The sequence below is a fragment of the Poecilia latipinna genome, unplaced genomic scaffold (genome assembly GCF_001443285.1).
Source record: "Poecilia latipinna isolate Pla-1442-1.1 unplaced genomic scaffold, P_latipinna-1.0 Scaffold188, whole genome shotgun sequence".
NCBI classification, from domain to species: domain Eukaryota; kingdom Metazoa; phylum Chordata; class Actinopteri; order Cyprinodontiformes; family Poeciliidae; genus Poecilia; species Poecilia latipinna.
In genome coordinates, this window is record NW_015112804.1 from 370,565 (window position 1) to 378,670 (window position 8,106).

General features: G+C 40.7%; 1 protein-coding gene across 1 annotated transcript in view; it reads right to left on the bottom strand.

Annotated features, from left to right (window-relative positions):
* Positions 1 to 3,568, bottom strand: part of LOC106946383 (rho GTPase-activating protein 8-like) — a 121,802-nt gene extending 118,234 nt beyond the window's left edge. The window contains exon 1 of the mRNA XM_015030660.1: positions 3,480 to 3,568. The gene's annotated coding sequence lies outside the window, so the exon portion shown is untranslated. The remainder of the gene's footprint in view (positions 1 to 3,479) is intronic.
* Positions 3,569 to 8,106: the final 4,538 nt, after the last annotated feature.

Genomic DNA, 8,106 nt, shown 5'->3' on the forward strand with positions numbered 1-8,106 from the left:
TAGATAGATAGATAGATAGATAGATAGATAGATAGATAGATAGATAGATAGATAGATAGATAGATAGATAGATAGATAGATAGATAGATAGACAGAATCTGAAAAATATGATGAATCCTGGTCTAAAGTTTTTTTAGGGACAAACCATCGCACATGGTGACAACCCAAAGAAAACAAGTATTAGTTGGACAGTTAAGGTTGGTATATTGGTGAGTTCGCATAGGGAAAAATCTTTAAATGTGACCTGTTATGCTAACTTGAACAGGTTAGGATAGGTTTATGGTTTATACAAAACATGTTATTACTTTTTACATAATGACACTTCAGTCTGGTCAGTACTGATGTGCAATTGTACAACTGTACATCTGTGAAAAGCAGAAGTGGAGCCTCCTGTACAATCAACAAGAAAGCAGCAACCACTTTCTGGATGGTAAGTCGACAACAAAACACTTGTCTTTTCCAGCAGCCATTGCACAGCGCGTACAAGCTGACCAAACGTGCTGAAGCTCACCTTGGGTTGCCAGGTATGGTTAGTAGGTAATGGCTCAGTGCCTGTTGATTGTGACTCAACAATCAGGAGGTTTTCGGATTGACATAAAAAACATTAACTTATTGCGCAAAAACAGATAGGTGTGTGTTTTAATTATTCTGATGTTTTAAAAGTAAATGGAAGAATAATGAGTTCCCTTTAAATGGAACTTAATGACCAATTCCTTGTGATCAGTTTTGTCAAATCAAAAGAATCTGGCCTGAAGTGTGTTATGTATAATTTAGATCTGAATTATCTTCTCATTATTCGTCTTATGTTTAATTCAGAGATCAGTTCTCCTTTTTGTGGCCCTTCTGGTTGCAGGTTTTCCCTGAGTGAGCCTCTGATGGGTTCTTCACAGACGCTCACAGTGAGGACTTCCTGCTCCTGTCCTCTGGCTGCTTTTCAGGGGCTTTTTCTCTTTAGGAACAAATTGCACATCTGTACCCAAACGCCCTTCATCGTCGTCTCTTTTTCCTGATTCGTTCTCGTCTCTCCTGTTTTTCTTTCAAACGAACCTTCTGCTTCACACTTCGGCTTTCCAGAGGAAGAACAGAAGCCGTCTTTTTTGCTTTTCTTTTTCATCTGGACTGAGCTTTTTTCTGCAGGCTTTGGGATTTTTCTCTCCCGTTCAGCTTCTTTCCTCTTCTCCAGATCAACCATCAAGTTCTGCAGTGCTTCCACGATTCCCTGGAGGACTGTAGAGCTTTCTTTCCACTCCTCTTGATATTTTCTTTCAAAATCTACAAACCTGCACTCTTGCTCTAGCTCTCTAATCTGTGCCTTCGATTCGTTTTTGTCTTTCTCCAGTTGAGTCGCTTGTTCCATGTCCCACAGATCCTGTTGCTTAAAAATAGCGTCTAGATTTTGGGTTTTACTGCATTCGTCCCTTTTTTCTTTCTGCAGAAGTTTTTGCTCCGTCTGTAGGATATTTTTGCACGTTGTGAGTTTTTCTTTCTTCTTCCTCGCGTGCTTCTCCTTCTCCCGCAGATTTCTCCACTCATCGACTGACAATCTACACTCCAGTTGGAAACTTTCTTTTTCTCTCGCCAGCTTCTCTTTTTCTTCCTTGATCTTTTTCTGCATTTGTTGTATTATCTCTTGCCGCTCGTCCAGTTTCACTGTAATTTTATGCAGGTTTTGGGATACGTTATAGAAAGTTGCTATCTCTTCTTGTATTTCTTGTTTCTCCATCTCCCCTTCCATCTTTGTCTTTGTCAGTTTGATTTCTTTGGTCAGCAGTTTTATGTCCCACTTCTTCAAGCGCTCCCACTCCTTTGCAAGTGCTTTCACTTGCAAAAGAATAATTTCTGTGTCGTTATCTAAATTTGGTACCAGTTCTTCCATGTCGCGCTCCATTTTGTTGATATTTTGCTCTTTCTCATTTTGTTTTTCCTTTATCTTCTTAAGAAAGTCGTACTTCTTCTTAAGTCTTTTCCTCTCATTTTCCAAATCTTCCATTGCTGCAACAAATTCAAATTGTTCTTGAACTTTCTGGCATTCATTTGTCTTGCCTTCTTCCATTTCCTCTTTCGCTCGATCCAGATTTTTCCTCATCGTTTCCAAGGCTTTCTTATCTGAATGTTCCTCTTGAAAAGCCGCCATTTTCTCCTGAATCTCTGGATTTAGCTCCATGTCAAACCTTTCTTCCTTCTCTTCTAAATCTCTTTCCAGATCTGTCATGTCTCTGGTAGCGTCTAAAATATTTTTATCAACTTGATATTTATACTGAGAGGTTTTTCTCCTGAATCTTCCAGACAGACAAACCAAACAAAGTCCTTTTAGACCGTGCCCTGTTCACTCCAGTGATGATTTTTACGTTAAACCTCTGATCACAGGTAACTGATGGCTTTGTGACATCACTGGAGACACTTATGACATCATAACGGAGGATTCAGCAGCTGTAAACAGTCTCCACCTATCAGGAACTTGCATTATATAAACGGTGAACCCACAATCCAAATTATTTGCAGAAAATCTACCTAGTCAAAGATTTTTTGGTTTAATCTATTTGAAATATTTGAAAGTAAAAGCAGGAAATCTACCTTTGCCAGACAGCCAATACAGAAGCACCATTTATTTTCCTTGACGCTAATTGGCTGAATCTCCAAAAGCAGAGATAAGACTGCGGATGTTAGTTTCTGCAGTAGAGTTAAGATGGTTTCCAATGTGTGTATTAACACATATTAAGGCATATTTGGTGTTTTCACTATTAAAACAGACGTTGTTTTACCAGGAGTGCACTGTACATTACATTTTTAAAAATGTTTCTATCATAAAAAATATATATTTTTTTATCTTTCATTTCAGAAAGTGAAAGTTATTATCAAATAGATGAACTACACATAAAGTCAACTATTAAAAACCTTTATTTATTGTAATTTGGATTATTATAGCTTACAGATAAAGGAAACCAATATTTCACATTTTATCCAGTTAATTTATTCCAATCATAAAATAATAATAATGGACTTATATTATAATGATCTTTAGATCTCAAAGGGCAAAATGCAGAGGTGGAAGAAAGAAGTTCAAATCATCTGTTTCATCAATCATAAGGCTTGATGAAACAATCCTTATGATTGTTTCAACATAAGATCATAAGATCAGCCTGTAGTCGGGCTGAAGGTGATCACCCTGACTACAGGCTGTTCACCTTCATGCTGCGCAGGATTGTTTCAGCATATTTTCATAAAACTGATATAAAATTATAATTTTATTTTAAGAAACTGAACGTTGGGCTTTTCTTATCCATGAAATGGTTGAAATATATCACTTTGTAATAAATCTGTACAGTAAAAAGCTTGTTTTTAAATTAACTTTTTAATTGTTACTAAGTAACATAATTAAAAATAATTGTGTTAAATATTTTAATGAGATAAGATTAATAGGTTTATGCTTAGATAACCTGAATAAAACATTTTTTCTCTGTTTATGTCATTACATCTACCTGTGTAAAAGCTGTTTCAGCTCTTCTGCCTTCAGCAGCAGATTGCAGTCTTCACCCCCCCAGAAGGACTCCGGCTCCACCTAGTGGCACATGAGCAACACTGAATGTCAGTTTTTGAATGTAAAAAAAGCAACAAAAGGCAACAGAAATCCCCGCTTCCAATACACAATCCATCACATCGCAGTGGGAGGGAGGCTGCGCTCGCGTGGAGACTCGCCTTGGCAACTGGTGAGTACTACCCTGGAGTCGCCATGGCAACCTGTGAAGAGAGGAGGAGATGTCAAAAACTGAGGGTGGAAAATGGAGGGAGAGGAGACACAAAGTAACAAATAGCTGATATGACATGATGCAAGAATGAAAATCCCCCCTCAGGATGCGGTTCCTGCTAAACATAAATAAATCTTCAAACCCAACAAAAGCCTCCAGGAAGGAGTCAGTTTTACCCTAAATTACAGTTTTCCCTCATGTCTTGTTGTTTTATTGCTCCGTCGGAATCGCGTCCCTGATGTGTGACCTGTTTTAATCGGAGATAAAGTAGGACAACCTCTTCCTGCTGGGCACTTCTCAAACAAATGCAGCTCCCTCCCACAACGCAGCGAAAACACGACCGAATGGAGGAGCAGCAGAGGCGCTGCTGGCCTCGTGTCAGCAGCAGAAACCAGCAGCAGACCGAGCTGCATCTCTTCCAACACAGAGCCAGACGCTGCACTGACGGCATGGTTAGCTTCATAACTGAAGAGGTTACACTTTACATGCATTGGGGAATAAAACGTTTAGTTGTTCCCTCTCAATCAGAAAGCAGATTATAACTCCTCAGCTGTATGTTTCTGGCTGGATGAGGTCAAGTATTTTGGTGTCCTTGAGTGACGGATAGACAGATCAGAGCTTAATGTGCAGTAATGAGGGTGTTGCTTCAGTCTGATTGAAAGATGAAGCCCTGGTTGTTTTTTTGTGTGGTGGTTCATAATACCAATACATGGATCCCAGAAGTCCAAACCAGGGATGAGCGATATGGCATAAAATTCATATTACGATATATGTGGATAGGTGACGGTAATGATATATATCACAATCTGATTTGTACAAAACTTACAATAGAATCAAAGTAAATGACATACTAATTGAGTGAAAGGTACAACCTGGAGGAGCTTTGCGACCCGCATGCGCAGAAGAAGAACGTAGACGTCACTAAGCAGCGGACTGTTTACGGATGTATTAATGGACGCCACCATATATGGATTGATTTCAAAGCTTATTCAGCAAAGCGCTTTGATGTTGAAACAATCAGTGTTTCAACAGGTTTGTAACGGACGTACAAACTTTACGTGAGAATAACAAAGTTCTAGTGACTGGTAGAGTAAGTACATGTAGTAAAAAGCATAAAGGCTAACCCATGTTTAGCTAGCAAATAAAAGCTACATTAGCTAAGCTAATCTCCAGCACCTGTGCCCGTTTTGTTTTCACTTAAATCAATAAATAGCTCTAGATTTTTTTTCCAGAGTCTGTCAAATCACCTTTTTATGAGCTGAATTAAAATCATAAACAGATGCCACTTCGATAAATCGATGTTAAATGTGAGTTCTGCGTCTGCGTTCGTTCAGTGGGAGAAGACTCGTAAATCCTCACTCTTTCTAATGCCTTTCACTCTTAATACCCGCGGCGGGGGGCGGAGGGCCACGGGTGACCTCACAGTGAGTGATGGGGGAGGATTGAAAGTGTTGTCTATTAAAATCTTTGCTTAACGGCACTACTGACACAACACCAGAGACCTCCTATCCCCCATGCATCTGACATGCATCTATGTGTGCGCACGTGTCTGCAGAGAGCAAGCTGAGGCTGCTGTTATTATTTCTCCCAGGCTGTAATCCCTCCCCACCTCGTCCTCTTCCTCCCCCACTCCTGCAGCTCTTGTTGAGTTATTGTTGCTGTCATGCACGTGCATGTATGCATACGTGCGTGTGCACCAGTGTTGTTAATATCCTGCGTAGGCTGCTGTGAACAAGCAGAGATTTTCTTTGTGTATCTGGTGATCTGGGATCCTGAGGGCTTTCGAACACATGCAGACGCTCCGAGGTCGGGGGAGGAGGAGGGAGGGAGGTCAGGGTGGGAGGGTGGCTGACGGAGGAAGGGACGGCTGGATGTAGAAGCTGGAGGTGAGTTTCATGTCCATCATGGACTGACTGGCCAGCGGTTCTTCCTGTTATTTTCCAGTTCAGTGAACACAAACAATCTTATTTCTATTCTTCTGAGGGAATTCTCTTCTTCTAATCTTTTTATTTATTTTTCCCCAATAAAAACTGATTTCAAGCTAGAAACATCAGATGAATTTACCCACTGTCTGCATCCTAAAGCAGACAGTGATAATATACAGATGAAAACAACATACTCTATATTATACCATAAAAATGTTTCATGAAAGTCACATTTGACTCTATTGCTTTGGTACTGACCATTTGTAATGACGTCAATTTCTGGAGGCGCCATGACGGACGCTGGAATTAAGGGGGGAGCGTACTGAACTAAGCAACTGAAGTTGTTTTCCAAAGTTGTTTTTGTCAGTTTATTCATGGCTTTTACTTGTTAGAGTCGAGCTAATTTATCTGTGAACATAACACACCTGGTTGGGGGTAACAGACAGCGGTATTTACACAAGTTTTAAATAGCTGGCTTAGAAACCGACCCATACCTCTTCCCTTCTGATGCGTTGATCAAATTACAGACTTTGCATACTGACACCATCTCCCGCTGCAAAGAGAGAAGATCCGAGCCAAATAAGATGACTGATAATGTTAACTCAGAATTTGGAAACGTGGCCAACATGGACTGAATGGCTTTGTTCACTTCCTACAGGTAAAATGCAATTCTAAAACAGCCCAGAAATTTGACATCGTCCACAACTCCTTCTGTTTTCTGATTGAAATTCTACTGGAGACAATCCACTTCCATGGGAGAAATCCCAGATGGAGCACTGAAGAAAGATGAGAATCCAGTGGAACTGTGTATGGCGGCAATGGTCAGGCTACAATGACGCGCTACTCTCCGTCGTCTCACATATGAAATAAAACTGTGGTAAACTATGGTTCAGGCCATATTTTGAAATAAATTACCAAAAAAGTACCATTATTCAGTTTGATCCAAATAAATTTATAAACTCAGGACAAATTAGTAGCTCACTTTAGTAGTTTGTTTTTTTCAGCAAATCTGTATATTTCTGCATTAAATTCATATAAAATCATGTTTTTATGCTGACTATCTGTACATATTTTTGCTCAACAGACAAAACAAACAAAGCTTCTGCATGGAGCTTGTTTGCACTCGTCCTGCAGTACCTCAGAGAACAAGAGCCGAGACAACAACGGTGAGGAAGTGTAAACAGCATCGTTCAGCGCCTGCAGCGTCACTGAGGTAAATACCACCACTGAGCGCGCAGCAGAGCACGCCACGGCATTATTTCCCAGAGTCAACACATGTTAGAGGTGCAGAAATGCAGCTGCAAAATAATCCCCACTTCCAAGTTCCTGAGCAGGCCAGAAGCTCATGCACAGGGAGAGCTCTCTCTGCAGCTCTAACTATGATCACCACCTTCATTTTTTGGATTCTGACTCAGAAATTTGAATTTTAACAAGCCTCTGCAGCGTGCTCAGAGCTGAACTTGGCCTCCTCCTACACATCAGCATTTGCTCATCCAGAACTCTACCTAGCGACACCGCCTCGGCCTCATCCAGGAGCGCAGAGAGCGTTTTAAATCCCTCTTCAGATTTATAAATCCATTTAACAGCATCTGCAGCCTTTTCTGCACATAATCTGTGTTTTAAGCTGTGAGAGGAAACTGTTACTTTAAGTGACTGGCACGCATGATGTGCTGTCCTTGATTTTCCTGCTTGCACATGTCCGCTCTGTGTGTTATTATGCAGACATCTGCTGTCAAGACTTCTTAAACTCATCGCAGCATTTCCTCATGCAGCCGCCCTGAGCCCAGAAACACACACACACACCGGGCGGGGAGAGCGCGGGGTCGGATGGCGGTGTGAGGCACACGCAGATTTAGTGATGGAGGATGCTCCCGCAGGTGTTGCACAGTTGCACAGTCTGACTCAGACTGTGCAACGTTTTCACCGCCTCAGTCCTGTGCAACGTCTGGGAACATATCGACGTTTTATTTACCCCAACTGGGATTTTAATGCAGTTTGACCTTTAGGATCTGCAGCTCTGGGTTTAGCTAAACAGTTCTGCTCTGTTGGTTGTTCTGTCTGGTTCTGTTGGGAGGATCCCAACCTGAGGAGAACTGACAGACTTGGGCTTTCCTCTGCAGTAATCAGTCTGGTCTGAGTAGCTGGCAGTTGTCCAGGGCAGCATCAGAAAGGGGCGAGGGGAAAAGCAACGTATAAATCTGATTTTTTTTTTATTTCCTGGATTCTGACTGATTTTTCAAAGTCATACTTTCACCATGTTATTCATTCATTTATGTCAGTTTCAAATAAAATATTTAACTAACAAGCTAAAAAGTTACTGTACAAAATAAATATTTGGAGCAAAATATTTAGTTTGAGCCTCAGTACATGGCTCGCTTCAAACTAAGTATTTAGTTCACCAATAAAATATTTACGTTTAAACTAAATATTTAGCT